Source organism: Aulonocara stuartgranti, assembly GCF_965226115.1.
Source record: "Aulonocara stuartgranti genome assembly, chromosome: 2".
NCBI lineage: Eukaryota > Metazoa > Chordata > Actinopteri > Cichliformes > Cichlidae > Aulonocara > Aulonocara stuartgranti.
Window position 1 is genome coordinate 12,744,974 of NC_138940.1, and position 17,189 is coordinate 12,762,162.

The 17,189-nt window shown below is 43.3% G+C and overlaps 1 protein-coding gene across 8 annotated transcripts in view; it reads right to left on the bottom strand.

Annotated features, from left to right (window-relative positions):
* The window catches only part of LOC309716895 (protocadherin-1-like), a 236,757-nt gene extending 224,112 nt beyond the window's left edge, over positions 1–12,645 (bottom strand). For 5 of the 8 annotated variants that reach the window (XM_082551007.1, XM_082551008.1, XM_082551006.1 and 2 more), the window contains exon 1: positions 11,277–12,382. The gene's annotated coding sequence lies outside the window, so the exon portion shown is untranslated. The other 3 variants (XM_082551003.1, XM_082551004.1, XM_082551010.1) reach the window with 3 other exon arrangements.
* Between the last annotated feature and the right edge of the window lie 4,544 nt (positions 12,646–17,189).

Consider the following 17,189-nt stretch of genomic DNA (forward strand, 5'->3'; position numbering starts at 1 on the left):
CACACACACACACACACACACACACAGATCCAACATGGACCAGCATGCTGAATGGGAAGCAGGAACCCCGCAACTCGGATGCACGCAGTTTATTTTGTCCTACAGGATGGAGTCTGCTTGTGTGTCTGAAAGAGAGGGGAGGAGTGAATTTTCTCTGTTCACAAATCCAACATAAAACCAGGACAATATTATTTTAATAGCACGTGCCCCTTCACACATCAGAACGCCTCATCTGTTCACACGAACCCAGAAAGAAAGTGTTACCCTGCAGAGCACTGTGGTGATATCAGGCTACATCCACGCCAGACATCAGCCTGTTAAGTGAGACTGTAGTTATCTGCCTTAAACTTCAAAGCATTTTTTCCCCCATTAAATAAAAGACAAACGATTGTCTAGTAAAACTAAGAGTATTCTCATATGGTTCGACTCAAGCAGCTGAGCAGGATTTTAAGTGAAAATGAGCAGGAATGTAATCACGGATGACTTTATGGACCGATGATTTCTGTTGTCGGTTTGTTTAATGGCCTTGTGGTGTGGACTGAGTCTCCTGCACAAATTTTTTTTTTAAAATTTAAAATCAAAAATAAATTTCAAAGTGGCAGCAGACCCAGAAGGCTGCAAATTAGCCTTTTATATTAGCTTCTGTTACTCTGTAACAACGTTACGTAAAGGTCAACCTGGGATTTGGGACGTCTCACACTTGCACGATGGGCCCTAATTATCCATCTCCCACTCGTTTCAAACAAAACAGAGAACGGCAACAAAAACCGGACACTGATCTGAGCGTTCGCCCTCGCCCTCCCCACTGTGACACGCTGGCACCGAATTACCCCTGCACCACTGCGAACGTGTGCGTGCATGTCGGGCTGTGAGTGTTAGTGTGTCTGTTACAGTGTAAATGATGCCCATGTGTTTCTTTTCTCACATATTTTCTTCAGAGCTGCCAAATACCCCAAACTATTGACCCCTGACCTTTGACCCTGTGATATTTCACACGTCACTGTGGAAACGGAGCAAAAACGACTCGGGTGGCTGGCTGGTGTCCAGTCTGCTAATGCAGCTCTGAACACATGAGAGTGGCTCCACAAAACCAAAGGCTGGTTCTAATCAGTGTGATACATACGCACACAGACGTGACGGCAGCGATCGCTGATAAATGAGCTTCCTTTACTGTCAATGCAATGAAGTATTTTCATTTCCTTGTGTATTTACATGAAACCTCATGTAAATACACAAGGTGCTGTTCCTGAAAACAGTTTGTTTAAGGGTGAGCTCATGCTTTGCCAACATATGAATATAAAGCAGATGAATGGGATGACAGGCAGTTACTGGGTCCAACATATCTTTCCTTCTAAACGCCTTTAATGAGTCTATGGAAACATGAACCCCTGCCCTGTGGATTATGAGACATTACCCGAGAACACAGAAAGCAGTTTTATTGAAAACATCTTTGTTTCTATAGATTCAATTTGGATTTTCAATTCATGAAAAATTGCAGATAAAAGTTTGCACATGTGCAAAGTTCACGCAACACTTGTAATGTAAACTGCAACACGCTGAATCACAGTGCCAATATCCCCTCTGGGGCCAACATTTTCATTTAGAAAGTAGCAGCTGAAAACATATTTCAGCACAGCTCGTGGTACCTGAACGTGAGCGCTGCTTTAACGCCTCGTGATAAAAATAGAAATGGAATCAGAACATTTGCTTTATTCGCCTTTTCAGCACAAACAAATCACGTAGGTGCGTTGGGTTTCTGCATGCTTGCCACTCAAGGCCTCAGGTGAGATCAGGGGATTCTGTTGTTGCAGTTGTTTCCACAGATTGTGGGCGGTTAAAAAAAAAGAAAGAATTCAAGTCGTGAGAAAAATTTGATGCTAAAAAAATCTTCAGGGTCAAAATGTGAAAAGTTCAAAGTGCATGGATTCCATGTTCGCATGTTTGTTCACATGTAGTGCGCATTTTTGTGAGTTTGTGTGCGCCTTCCTCGGGGGACGAGTGAGCCAGAGATCGCCCCGCTCGTCCTCTTTCCCACAGTCTCAAGCTTTCTCACTAAGCAGTGTGTGTGCGTGCGTGTGTTTGCATGTTTGTGTAGAAAGCGGGACAGCCAGTTCAGCTGCTGGAGCCACTTGTGTGTGTGTTACATTACAAAGACATTAGACAAAGACTAAGGACAGTAACATTTCCATGTGTAAGGCTCGCTGCCACCCGTGTTTGCCGCTGGAAGAGGCGAGAGACAAAGACTCACAATAAAGTACTCAGAGGGATTGAGGGGAGGGGCGTGTCCAGACAACAGCACTCATCTATACATTACAAAGCAGCTTAAAGGCCCTCAGACCACCTCCTGTGAGTGTGTGTGTGTGTTTAGTGTTAATATTCAGAGTGTGTCTCCATGTTAATGTCCCACCTGCATACCCGTGGAGTCACAGCTGCATTAAATTACCACCACTGTAAATGCCACATTATGGTTTTTGCCCCCTCTCTACGCCTTGCCCCCGGGTGCTCTCATGCCAAACTTGGTACGAATATCTCCAATATGCACGTAAAACAATTACAAGTGTGTCGTAAAATTGTAAGTTCAAACACAGCTGCAGCTGAGCCATAAACTCAGTCTAAACATAGAATTTTCACCGCAGTTTATTAAGTCGATAAAATGCAGTAACGTCTTCGATGAAAAATCGTGTTTTATTTAAGTAGCAGTTTGAAAGCAAAAAAGTAAAACGTATTTCCTCCTGAAAGATGACAGAACAGATGAGCTAACTGACTCTAGTCGGAGCGAAATGCTTCAAGACAAACACGCTTCTTACTCTTTGAAAGCTTTAGTGAATGTGCAGACTATTAAGTAATATCACTTATTATATGATTCATTTGATTTAGAGTTATAAGAATACCTTTAAATTATGACTTGACTTTCTTTTTTGAGTACTTACTTAAATATCTGAGTACTTCTCAAACTTTTAAAACCTTTAAAAACTGATGTAACACTTTCAAAATTCTGCGTACAGTAACGGGTCGCTGGATAAAATCAGGACAGATCATTAGAATCATAAATCAGTGACAAAATAAAATCCATTGTGATGAAAATCAAACTAGAATAAAACGCTACTTCAGTGTTTGCCAAGGGAAATTCTTGACTGGTCTCTGTGGTTAAATGAATTTATATCAATGACAGTCACAGTTCCAAACACAAAACTGCAACATATTTTATGTAATTTCAGAAAATGTAACAAAAAATGATCACAGAATTTAAAAAAAATGCTTTTTGTCATTTGCTTTAAAAGAAATCTATTTTGAAAACCATCCACGGACGGGTTAAGAGATGGAAAAACCAGCTGAAATTTCCAGTTTTTGCTAATCCTGTTAATTAAATATCAGACAAATCCAGACAGCATGCAGATCACTGATGCAGAAATCCCATAAATCCAACAAACCCATAAAACAAATCTGTTCATTAGTTTTCATGTATGAAAAATAAAAGAAATAAAATAGAACAGAGTAAAAAGGTGGCTAGCAATATATATATAAAAAAACACGACTGCACAAGAACACACTGAACTGCAGACACAACTTCTAGCACATAAATTGGACTACTGACCTTAGCGCTGTTCTGCAGAGCCGGTTAAACTTTAAAGATCCTGTGACTTGAGCTGTTCAGCTTGTCTGTGCTCCCTGGTGCATCTGCAGGGATGAGCTCCCGCTGCACGAGTGGGCGTATCTAAAGAATGGCATTTTCCAACCATCCTGCCTCTCTGCCTGTCCTTCCACATCATACTGCATGTATCTCCATAACAAACAGCCCTGGTACCTCTACACATGTCCCACTGACTGCAGACGCATCAAGGAATGAATGACGAAATGTCACGAAAACCTTAAAGAACACAACATTCTTGCATCTCTGTTGTCATTGTTCCACGATTATTCCTTAACACGCCACTTTTCACACACGGATTCAAAATCCACCCTTTTCAGCTGCGATTGAAATGTAGCATCTAGGAAAAAAGGGCATGAGGAGTCTGATCATGACTCCTCATCCCTGCTTCTTTGATTCCACTTTTCTGCAGGTCACACAAAGAATTAAGACTGACTTTTTTACACCACAGTATTTGGACTTGTGTTGCACTGCTAATATGTCCAACACTTGACTATCGATCAACACAACAATCATAATCCTGAACATTTTAATCTTGATAATTTAACACAAATTATTTGTAAACTACTGGCAGACGCAGCCGAGCGTGAAGATAGCCCCAGGTGACAGCAGACTTGAATACCTTTGTTCAGTCAAATTTTTGAAACGTCATCACAGTAGCCTGAAGTTAAACGATTACAAAAAACAAATGGGATACTGCCTAACTGATTGAGCCACTTATCAATGAACTGTGGCACCTCTAACACTGTATATGCAAAACTATAAGTGTGTATAAACTTAAATGATTTCTAGCCCTGTGCGATACGCTGGTGTCCCTCTGCTGCTGCACAGTATTTCAGTGAAGTCATTACTGAACTGGTTTTCTTAAAGAGATCCATCTAAAGAGAAGCTGTGTGACTGTGACAGAAACATAAAGTCCTTTGTGTTACATAAAAGGCACAATTATCCCTGGTATCATTTTTAATTGCGGTAATGTGTTGTGTAATTACACACGAAGTCCATCAGACCAATTACAAACCACAAAAATGGCAGCATGGAGCTGATGGCCAGCGGCCAAACTGGAAACCAGTTCGCAAAAGTTTCCGTGCAGGTGCGCACCGCTGTACCTGGGCGTATTTCCTACACAAAATGCAGTAACCTGAATGTCCAGCTCTTCAGGTTCACGCATACCAGAGCAGGCCTGAATTAAACATCACACACAAACACAGAAAATCAAAAGCTCCTTTGATGTTTTCAGATCTCAGATGGGTAGGATGTGCATGGTTGACGTGAGCTTTCTGGACAGTCCAGTGTGTGTGTGTGTGTGTGTGTGTGTGTGTGTGTGTGTGTGTGTGTGTGTGTGGTCCCCCTGCCTTCCAACACAATGGGGATTACTCTAATGACTCCATTCACTACCATTGTTTGATCCAGATTACTGCGCACGCAGACACACATCCTCCCTTTTAAAATGCAACAATCAGAGGTTGCCAGGTTCTTTCTGCCTCCCGACACCACCTGGATATGTTCAGCGTGAATTTGCTGGGTGCTGTAAATCTTTGGAAGTCCTGCAGTTTGACTCAGAAGTGCTTCTTGATTCAATAAAAAGAATCTGGGTACAATATTTACATTTAATTTAGTGCCAAACAAGGCTCCAGTCATTTGCCCTCAGAGCTGCGAATGAAAGCCGGAGAAGACGGAGCTTAAACTTATTTATGCAAGTTAAGTAACTGCATTGATTTGGAGGCATCCCCCGCTTGTTGCCTTGCGTGATTCCTTTCTTTCTTTCTTTCTTCCTTCCTTTTTTTTTTTTTAAAGAAAGTCATTTCCTGACCAAAAGCACACGTTCGTCAAAATGCAGTACGGGGGCAGGACTTTTATAACAAAAGCAGTTAAAGCTCGAAAGCCTTTTGTTCACGGAACTGTGTGAGCAGTAAACAACAATTTAACAAATATGAGAAGAAGCTCTTTAAATAACCCAGTTATGATCAATGGTTTTCGGGTCTATGATGCCTCTACACCTCTCCTCACAGGCAGCAGGAGCTGTGCAATGTGGTTTATCATCGGTGTGTCCACACCTTGTGTACACAGCCTTGTAACTTATCAGGTGTTCGGGGTTAAAAATGAAAACAACGTGACTACACTATGAGTCATAAATGCCGTGTAACTCGAGCTATGTCACATGATCATCATGTTGCTGTCAGACGGGAAAATTTGGATTTATGTGCATTTAGTCACCGATTTCATCACGCTCACGGCTGGTTTCTGTATGCTTGCTTCTTCTTTCTGTTGCGCAATTTTCATCCCGAAACTCCTGGTCTGAGGCACTGTGGCACGACTGGCTGGTTCAGGGATCAAACGTTTGACCTTCTACTGACAGGATGTGCCAACCTCTGATCCACACACACACACACAGTGATCCTCTGGGAGCAGCAGCAGAAGGGGATTATGGGAGCGGATGGTGGATGAACAGCAGGCTGGTATGAAGTAAAGATCGGGCATCATCTGAATGCGGTTTTAAATCCACGGCAACATATTTATTCCACATGAATGTCAGACTGCGGCAGGAGGAGATAATAACAATAAACTACCACTGCTTTATAAGCACCAGATAACACGGACTGACATGCTTATATAACATCAGTGAGCTGCTTTCACTTCTTTCCAGTCCACCCTGCTGGATTCTTGAGGGTTTTTTTTCTAATCTAAACTCAGATTATTTTTTAAAGGCTCCAATGACTCTTGGTATAAAAAAGGGTGTGGCCAAAGGTGTGAGGGGAAGCTTTTACAGTTACTACTGTAAAAAAAAAAAAAAAAGCTGGTTAAAGCCTCTACAATTACGCATTTAGTTCTTGAATGACTAAATACAACATTCTGGGTTTGTGCTGGGGACCTTGCCTTGGATTGGATCTGATGCTTGTTTTCCATCGGGTGTTTCTGATTTATTGAACAAATGTTATGTTGGCATTCAAAGAACACCTTTTCAGCACACATCATGTGTGCTTTATGCACGCCGCCTCCTCACTTTTGCACTTTTAATTCAGCGGTCCATGCATCTCTATGTTTCGTTACATATTCCAAGTCTCTGACTCACCGCTGCAATCTTTATGATTTGGTCATTGCTGACCACTCGTGGTAAACGGCTCTGGCGGATTATCTACGAGGTGCCCCGGGTTTTTAGAGCTCTGGGATAACGATGCTTTCTTACTCTTGGATGCCGAATGTGTTGCAGAATGTTAAACGTGCTTTAATCTGGTATCATCGAGAATGTGGTGACACTGAAGTTCCTGTTTCACTATATACTGCGTTTTACAGTGTATATGTCTCTCCTGAAAAGACTTGATTTGAACCGTTCTTTAAAACTGCAGAGACAGATCATATATCACCTGAGCGCTCTGGATACAGGTATACCTGTTCTACACTGTTCAGTCATTATCAGTGCCACTCAGCACTCTGCACATGCTCAGTGCTGTTCTCTTGGTTTGTTGATCATCCAGACCCATATGAAAAAGAAATAGTAAAAACTTATATGATTTACTCATGAAAGTGGCCACTTCCTCATTACTTTCATATATTGTTTTAGTAAGTATCCAAAACATACAAGTTTCATTATATAATTTTTCAAGGGATCTTATATCTGTTTTCACTCTTGTATGCTTTTCATACAAGTTTCACACAAGACAGATACAAACTTTATAAGATTTATATATATCTTTTCCATATGGGGAGGCACACATTGCGTTGGAGGAAAATAAAGACAAACAAACCTAGTTATGTCTAAATATGGAGGAAATCAGTGTTGCTTTTGTGTTTAACAAAGCCGAAAGACGAGTGTCTTTGCTGGTGCCGATCAGCGCACCCAGTTCGCCCCAGTCCTCCAACCAAGGGTTTGAATAGTTGCCGTCAATTACCCCTGAACCTCCTGAGCCCAGTAAATGGTAATCGGGCCAGCCCCATTGATACATACATTTAATTCTTCTCTGCACTCGATGGCTGGCGAAGCTTAAAGAGGCTCTGTGCAAGTTTAACAGATTAGTGTTAATCAACCACGAACTGATTAAATCACTTTAGTCATTTATCAAGAAAATGTGACAAGTGTCTTCTGCTTCCAGCTTCTAAAAGCAGCATTCAATACTTCTCTCTCTGCTTAGCATCGCTTTAAAATGCTCGAACAAAAGAAATCTGAAGACGACGCCTCGAGCACCTGTGACAGTTTATCGACCATCACCGCACGGCTGCATTATGTGAACACGCAGAGACGCAGCCTGAAATGACGCCTGCTGCTCAGAGTGAGAACACGCAGCGAGTTTTTTAACATTTAACTCACTTTAATGATTGCCTCTATTAACCAACAGAGAGAGAGAGAGAGAGAAATCAATACGGCTATATCATTCCATATCGGTGCTTTTAGTCTCATTTATGACAGGAAACGATGACAACCTTCCATCTGCCAGGCTGTAAAGCATCTCCATGTCAGCCGGACTGATTTACATGAAATTAACAGTGGGTGTGTTTATGATTCCCTCAGGAGGAGTTCTACCATTGCTCCTTTTTAATAAAATATAAAAATGATGATGACATTGCAGTTCACGGCAAAATTCAAGCCAAGCCTTCAACCACCTTTAGTTGATTTATGACATATTTGCCACTAGAAAGAGGGGGAAAAAAACCCAACCTCGCATAGGAGAATGTGGGTGAAAGTTTTTTTCATCAGGTCACAGTGTCCACAATATCACCGACGTGCTGCAACAGCACCGTGCCCTGAGTTCCCCCGTGACTCCTCGCCTTATTACAGAAGAGCAAGAGTGTAGCTACCAAGCAGATATAAACCTCTGCGACGTGTTCAGTGTGCTCCGCGAGCTGTAAGGGTTTCAGTGGGAAGAGGGGACACATCTGATCTCAGAAAAACAAAACGACAAACCACAAAAGCCAACCGGAGCCCGTCATCCTAACAGACTCAAAATGAAGCATGAATGTGCATTTATAACTAGGTTTGTGTTTTATTTCAAATGATTCATGTTTTCTTCTCGGATAGAAATCTATAGAAAAATATGTGATGGCTGTTGTACAACCACATCTCTGAGCGACCTGTTCAGGGTTTTCTTCCTCCCAAACTAACCGAAGGATCATCTAACTGGAAAATGTTACTGCCAGTCAAACTTTTCTAGCTTGTTTGTGAATTTCACTGAGATGCCAAAGATTTTATTGCTATTTCCAAGTTGTGACTAAGAGCTCAGGAGCCATACCCAAACACCATAAAAGAAGAAACAATGGATTAGTCAAGTAACCAGCCGTGTCACAGGAAAGACGTGACAAAGCATCCATTTCTCCTTTTTTCTTCTGCGTGTTAATGCGAGTTTTTGGTTTCCTCTCCCATTTGCGCGCTCGTTGTCACACCTAAACTTAAATTAGAAAGGAAACTGTCTGTGAAAACTCTGAAATCAGAAGGGTGGATGTCTCTTTTCCTGCAGTGCAGTGATGTGAATGCATGTGTGTGTGTCCATTTCACACACCAAACCCATTTCCACTCTACCTCCTCCTATTTTAATGACGGGCATTAACAATGCGACTCGCTCAGATCTCCAATTTTTACGCAGAAATGTGCAGAACGGACTCGGTGCGACCTCCCTCCTCCCACTCCATCCCCTTTCTCCCCCCAATGACTAATCCCCCACGCTGCAGAGCCACGGAGGACTGTGACGTTTGTCACCGTTTTATCTGATCACCCTGAATTAGAGGAGGCAAGAGAAGAATCCTAAAGATGGGAATCAAACCTCAGACCTCACCCTCAAAGTGGCGGATGGCATAAGCTCAAGTGACAGCAGGCTTGCCATCGAAGCCGGCCGCAAACCTCAGGGAGAATATCTCCAATTCAGTCGCTCCTGCTGCACAATAAACCTGGATCTACGCTTAACAGTGGCAGAATGCACAGGGGGGAACCCTCCAGCTCGACCATAAAACCACAATCTCACCCTCGGAGGCTTTTTATGTTTGTCCAACAGCAGAACGCAGCAACGCGGCTACATTAATTCATTAATATTCTTTTATTAAATAACACCACTGTTCAAGTGGATTCTCCAGTTGTTCCAGGAAGTACGCTGGACCTGCTCTACTGTGCAAAATCGACCTTAAGGCCAAATGTGATTACAACGGTCTCGCCTTACTGGCTGAGACACATGAAGCTTCTAATGCAGCTGGATGATTTCACATCACGAGTTTCACAGGAAATTATGGGAGCGAGATGACAGTGGGGTAGTGGGGAATAGGGTCAAAGGTCAAGCGTGTAGGAAGAGAAAACATGGCAGATTCCCACGGAAGCTTCTCCGGAAACATGTGTTTGAAAACCACCAGTACTTAGCTCAGTATCAGAGAGGCAGATGCAGTTTGCATGTAAATACACTCCCCCCTTTCTCTTTCTCTCTCGCTCCCTCCCTCCCTCCTTCATGTGGAGCAGGTCTCTCTCTCTCCCCCTTTCTAGTACACACGCGCGCGCACGCGCACATACACGTACGCACACATGGAACAGAAGGAAGGAGGAGAACCGGAAAGCCGGAGACTGGTGGGACCGGACTGACTAGATTCCCAAGCGGTGACGCGGTGGATATTCATCATCAGCTGCCCTCCTGTCCACCTTTGATAGTTTACACTGATACTCTTGTGCCTTTATTTGCCTTCACACCATGTTAACGGCACGTAGGCTCCAGAAAACAAGCTCATTAAAGGGGGGTGTTAAGGACGGAGGAAAAGGGAGTTTAATTTGATGCTACAGGTGCTCAAAGCGGCCTCAGGTGCCGCAGAGGATCAGATATGGAGAATGATGTATGCCCCCACGTCTGCGCGTCTGGTTTATTAGCAGCCGTGGATGAATAGACTGTTTTGTTGCCAAGAGTCCCCAAAGGCAGATTAGCTCTTATATTCCAAGACAAACCTCGGATGATAAAGACACTGCCTTTTCACATTCTCTGAACACCGAGCGTCCCGTACAACTCCTACAGATCGAGCTTAAATGAAGCCCCACTGAGTTTATGATAATGCTCCTATATGCACTACAGGGACCCGCGCGCACACTCTGCCCTACTGTACTGTCCTCCCGGAATGCATTAGCCAGGATTACCGTGGGGTTAGTTCCAGGTTCCGAAAGGTTTATCAACCCAAAGTGACCCACAGGAACGCATTTTATTACTAACAGTCACGGGGGTAATGCTGAGCGGGGAGGGGATCGATACGGATCAATAGCACTGTAGTGTAACACTGGTAAAAAAAAAAAAAAAAAAAAGCCATCTGAGGAGATTAGGCAGAGAATATGAAGGTCCAGTCGCGCTGAATGGATTTATTTTATTTATTTATTTATTTTTACCAACAAGTGTTTTAAAAAGAGCTCCTGCTCGACACAAACGCCCGTGTGCCTTCGGAGATTCAACCTCCATCGAATATGTGTTTTTTAATTAAGGCATAAGTGCTCATCCAAGCGAAACTGAATACAAAGTGAATGTGTTTCGGGCTATTCTCGTGCGTAAAACGTCTCCTGCAGTCCGACAGAAGGAGCTCGAGTCAAAATATTTGAAATATTTAGCATGAACGTAGTTATGTGCAGATAGAAGAAAAAGATTTTGTGTATGGATCGCGTATTTATGTGCAGAGAAGTTCCTACCTGGACCGGGTAAGAGCTGCGCGGTTCCCCGGCTCTGAGCGCTCCAGCCTGGCTACAGGCTCCGCTCCTCCTCGGCACCAAGACGGAGCCGCTCCAGACCTCCCGGGAAAAAAAAAAGAAAAATAAGAATCCCGAAAATCAAATCTCTAAATAAACCAAACAATCCAGTCAGACAGCCAGGGGTGGTGATTACTCCAATTTCTCTCAAATCTCTGTCCACTCTGAGTGTCGTGATCAGCGCTGCGCGTCAGCCCGACAGTCCTTCCTCTCACCGGAGGAGCGGCTGGAGCTGGAGTCCAGTCGGGGAGGAGGAGGAGGAGGGGGCAGACCCGTCCGGGCGAGGAGGGGTGGGGAGGAGTTGGGTCACTCAGTTACTCCGCAGAAACGTTACCGCCGCCCGGGCTCTACGGACAGCGGCAGCAGCAGCAGCATCCTCCGCTGGTGGCACGCGTGGGGAGATGTTGGGGTGGAGGTGGACGGAGCAATGGGACAGGGCAGCAGTGTTTTTTTTTGTTTTGTTATTTTTTGTTTTTTTTAGAAAAAACGACCTGAGCAACAAACACAAGGTCCGGGAGCTGTCAGCAGCGGGTCTCCAGGTAGTTCCCACTCAGAAGCGCGGTCACCGCTCAGCCGCCTCAAACTCTGTCCGCCTTCCCGGTCCAGCACGGAGCAGGTCGCGCGACTGCACCGTGAGTGCTGAGAAAGTGGAGTGAATCCAAACGAGTGCGCTCGCGCTTCTCTCTCTCTCTCTCTCTCCCTCCCGGTCTCTATCTCGCTCTCTTCCCCATCCTCCCCCTCCCTCACCCATACACTCTATACACTACACCGGAGGGGGCGGGGGCGGAGCGAGCATCCACCCCAACAACTTCGTGGATTTCCCAACATTTTTTCTCTCTTCAAATCAAACATTTGGCGACTTCCCCGCTGCCGTCACCCCCGTATTCTATGTGAATACACCTGATTTTATATTTGATGTATCTTTATAAGGTGTCGTGTCTCGGCCATAGGTCCGAGCCTGCGCGCACCCGAGATGGCAGACCAAAGTGCGCACACGCTGTGACCCTCGCATTTAAACCCGTCTCTGCATTTTCACACGCACATACAGTAAATTAATGCTTCTACCTCTTTCTGTTTTCTCGCGTCTCTCCCTCTCTCGCTCTTTAATTATATCCAGGGGTCTCTCTTCCTTCTCCCTCTCTCGCTCGGCTCCGTCCGGCCACAGAGGAGGAAAGCTGCCGTCTCTCGCGCTCTGAGCGCCACCTACAGTCGGCAAGTGGCACGTGAGAAGATGAGAGCGAGCGGAGGCTCTGCTTCCCGGCCGCCGTGCAGCAGAGGCAGCACGGGAAAGGCAACAAAATGGAGCCCGTCGTGGAAAATCTATAGAAAGCTTATTTATTGGACGTAACGCCCGATAGAGCCCGTGAACCCGGCGCAGCATGTGGTGGAGGGGAAGCAGTTATCCAAAGCAGCTTACTGAACACCGATATTACACAGGGCACATATGGATTATGATTTTGCATATGCCTCAGTTTTTGTGCATCTGCTTACGAGCTAATCCCGAAGCAGTGAAAACAGTCTTTAACGTGCATGTATGAGGAAGGCCGTTACCGCAAAACACAAAAGTCTTTCTTTTTTCTCACGCAGAGGCCCCAAAATTACGCCTGCTGAATCTTTGTTTAAATTTTTTTTTCTTTTAATTAATAATTTTCCCCAGAGAAAAGCTGCGAGTTACTGTCATGTTTTGCAGTATCGTCTGTGAAATGCTCATTTATTCTGATTACTCTGGCATCTCTGGACTGTAAGTGGTGTAGAATTACAGATACCTTTAAAATTGCACTGTGTAGAATTACTGATGCAAGTTTTGCATAAAAAAATCAATTAGACGCGATATTACAGAAGGGGAAATTATTAGCACGCATTTGTTTGAGTATTGAAAGTAAACATACTAATAATGCAGAATGGATTACTGAAGAATGGCTAATCTAAAATAGCTGGACTGCTGGATTTATTAAATATTATGTGCATGTATGTACTTATATTGTGAAATGTTAATATTCTTTAAAGTTCATAAATAACACAGCTGATTCATTGAAATACTGGACTCAACCAAAGTGTACCCTGTCCACTTTGACAGGTTTCTAACAAAACACCACAGAGAGGATCACAACTTTACAGAAAAGAACAAGAAGGATACAAAAACACACATGAAAAGTTCACAAACAGACAAATGACACACAAATAACAATGGACACACACACACACACACACACACACACACACACAAAGCTACCACAAAGGGACAAAAAGTACCTGCAGATACAAAAATGACCAATAAATTACAAAATGATCAAACAACACAGTTTTCAATGAGAAGTGTTCACTCCACTGTGGGTGTTCCTGTGTGGAGTGGAATGAAGCTGGATTGTACACTGATGGTGTAGCTGCCGTTGGCTGTTTGTGGGTATAGCGACAGAGAGCTATATTTGCTGTATGCTTCTGGAATGGAAATATTAGAGGCATGCGACAGTAATTGGGTGAATAACCTGTCCAATAAGTTGATGCATGTATTGTTTTATTATGGCGAGCCAAAGTCCCATCTGCAGGATGAACAGGTTCTGCAATATTATTGGATTGTTGACCAGTTGTTGAACTCCCTGACGAGCTCTATTAACTATTTGGGGCGTTCTGAACATTAATAACTGTTTGCACAAGGGTTGATTTTCCATGTTGCTTGACTTTTATGAGCTATATTTACTGTAGCCACTTTGCTGCCTGGCTAATCAAGGTCTCTGTAAATAGCAGTTTGCACTTTTGGTTAATTACAGAGACATTAAGATCAGAAAAATTGGAGGGTTGGTGAGCAGAGTTGAGGATAGCTCATGTGCTAGGATCCACGGAGCCTTTATTTAACATCGCATTCCCGACTGACATGCACAGCACTGCAGCGGGCGTAGTGATGGGCTGCTCATTATCCTTCCTCAGATTTCCTTTGGTGCACCTGGATTCAGGTTATACAGTGAAATGTTAACACACTCACTTGCATTTTGGGGATTATGGGTTCTTGTAGCAATATTTGTCTGAAACACTCAATCTGCAAAATATGGTCTAACACAGCGATATCGAACATAAGGGCCAGAATTAGCCCAGCAAAGACTCCAATATGACCCACTGTACTGGAAGATGTGAAGGAGTGAATAGATTTGGACATTTTAACTGTATCTTCATAACATAACTTTTATCTGCTACAGAAATGTCTGTTCCTACACCAGATTTAAAAAAAGAAAGAAAAAAATAGAAAATTTATATTTCATAATGACAGGACAGTCTGTGCAATGAACTTCCACATTTATCACATAGTTTCATTGGTCCAGCCCACTTCCGATCAAAGTGGCCACGATATAAATCGACTTTGCCGTGTCTGAGATAACGTCTTCTGATGAACGATCAAAGCCTGACTTTACTTTGGAATATTTGTGATTTTCTTTTTTTTTTTCCTTCATCTTCAAAATCTAAAACACACACTAACACAGAAAGATTGGTAGTTGTGTTAAACTGGACCTGGATGTGCTGCTCGCTGTAAGACGTAATAACGGAAAAGAGCTGAATACCTTTTCCAAACATAACCTAATAATACAGCTAGACCATGTCTTTTATCTTGTCTTCCTTCTCTCACCCTGTCTGGTCGCAGCAGATGGCCCCGCCCCTCCCTGAGCCCGGTTCTGCTGGAGGTTTCTTCCTGTTCAAAGGGAGTTTTTCCTTCCCACTGTCGCCAAAGTACTTGCTCATAGGGGGTTATATGATTGCTGGGTTCTTCTCTGTATGTATTAGTGTAGGGTCTTTAACCAACAATACAAAGTGCCTTGAGGTGACTGTTGACGCTGTATTAATACAATTGAATTGAATATGAGTTAATTAAAAATGCTGTATACAGTTTTAGGTTGTTTTTGTTTGTGCTGTATGATCGAGGGTTCACATAAATTCATATCAGACTTCTCAGCGTGCGTTGTTTGACAGTTAAATCTCTCTAGGGAGCACTGTTTTTGCTGATTGCTGTCATTTCACCTTCTGAATATAAACTGGGAATAGCATGAATCATGATGGATGTCAAAAACATAAGTTTTTGTTTGTTTTTTTTTAAAAAAAAAAGGTGGCACCGTCATCATCGTCACTGATCTTGGATTTGGGGTGTTTGGTGAGATTCTCCTCCGTGTTAACATGAATCACCGCGTCACTGCTACGCTGATCAGATCTGGTACCCAGGGAGTTCAGTGACATCAGTAATCACGTTAAAGCTGTCATTAGACGACGCTAAACATCTCAGAAACTACACTTGTGACTGACTGGTATTAAAAACAACCAACACAAGTGCACCAGCAGCAGGACTGTGTGCACAGGTTCCATGGCTTCACGCCGTTGACACCAAGTTGTGAGTCTGCCAGCTGCATAAAGATGATAACCAGGTAACGGTTTCTTTTCTTTTTTGGGGGGGTCCAGTCAACTGTCCAGTCTGGGCGAGCCTGCACCTACTGCATCTCCTGACAGGAGCGAGCCCTGACATCGTCTTCTGCTGTTGCGGCCCATCTGCCTCAAACTTTGACATGTTGTGGGTCTGAGTTGCTTTTCTGCCCAGTGCAGCCATAAAGAGCGGTTATCTGAGGTACTGTAGCCTTGCTGTCAGCTCCAACCCATACTCCTCTGACCTCTCTCGTCAAAGAGGCGCTTTCGTTTGTAGAACTGCCACTCACCGGACGCCTTTTGTTTTTTCCAGCACTGTCAGTAAACTCACAGTAAATACTGCGAGATTAACGGGCTCAGAAATTGTTAGACAGCGAAAACCTCAGCCTGATGTTAGACGAGCAACTCTCAAGTTTTAGCGTCTCGCTTTTATGCCGTGCAGCTGCTACACGATTGGCTGATTGGAGATTTGCATGACTAAACAGGTGTACAGGTGTTTGTAATAAAGACCTTGATGACTGCAGATTTACAAGTTCAAACAACTGCAGTCAAATAAATTAGCAAATTAAATATGAGGGTTTACATAACATGTCGTGTCATCACGTTCATATTTGTTGGGCTGCAAATGAAAAAAAAAACATCCCAGATAACGCTTCAACTCAGCTTAGTTTCATTTCCAAGGTGCTGCCGTCATCAACAACAATGAATATCACTAAGTCGCAGCATGGACCCACACACGCTTGTTGCCTTTCAGACTTTAGTTTGCAGCCATTTTTCTTTTTTCTGCTGCACTCAGATGGATGTATTTCATTTTTTCTGTTATGAAATCTGTTACAATAAGCTCAGCAGTTTTCTCCCAGGATAGAGATGTAAGATATACAGAGATAGTGTATGATAGACAATGGTGATTTTGTTTTCCACTCCAATGTGCCCCTTAAGGGTGGTTTCAGTGCTGAATAAGCTTACCTCCCAGAAGAAATGTTTCAAATGAATGGGCCTATTTCTCAGCATGTCTTTATTTCAGTTCACAAAAGGAAGTCAAATACAAAGTAAAACACAATTTCATTACAATAATAATCACAATAATAAAATGCTTCTTGGCTGCCGGAGCAATCCATAGCTTTCTGAGAGTCCTGGAGGGCAAAAGCACCAAGCCGGCCAACGCTGGACACTCCTCAGAGCTGGAACACAGGATGGACAGATTTCCATCTGATTCTCACTATGATTATTTAAATTAGCTCTTAACTAAATGTCTGTTATTTTTATCTAAAATGGAAAGGACGCTATTATTTTTGTTATATTCTACAGCACAGGTGTCGAACTCCAGGCCTCGAGGGCCGGTGTCCTGCAGGTTTTAGATCTCACCTTGGGTCAACACACCTGAATCAAATGATTAGTTCATTACCAGGCCTGTGGAGAACTTCATGACATGTTGAGGAGGTAATTTAGCCATTTAAA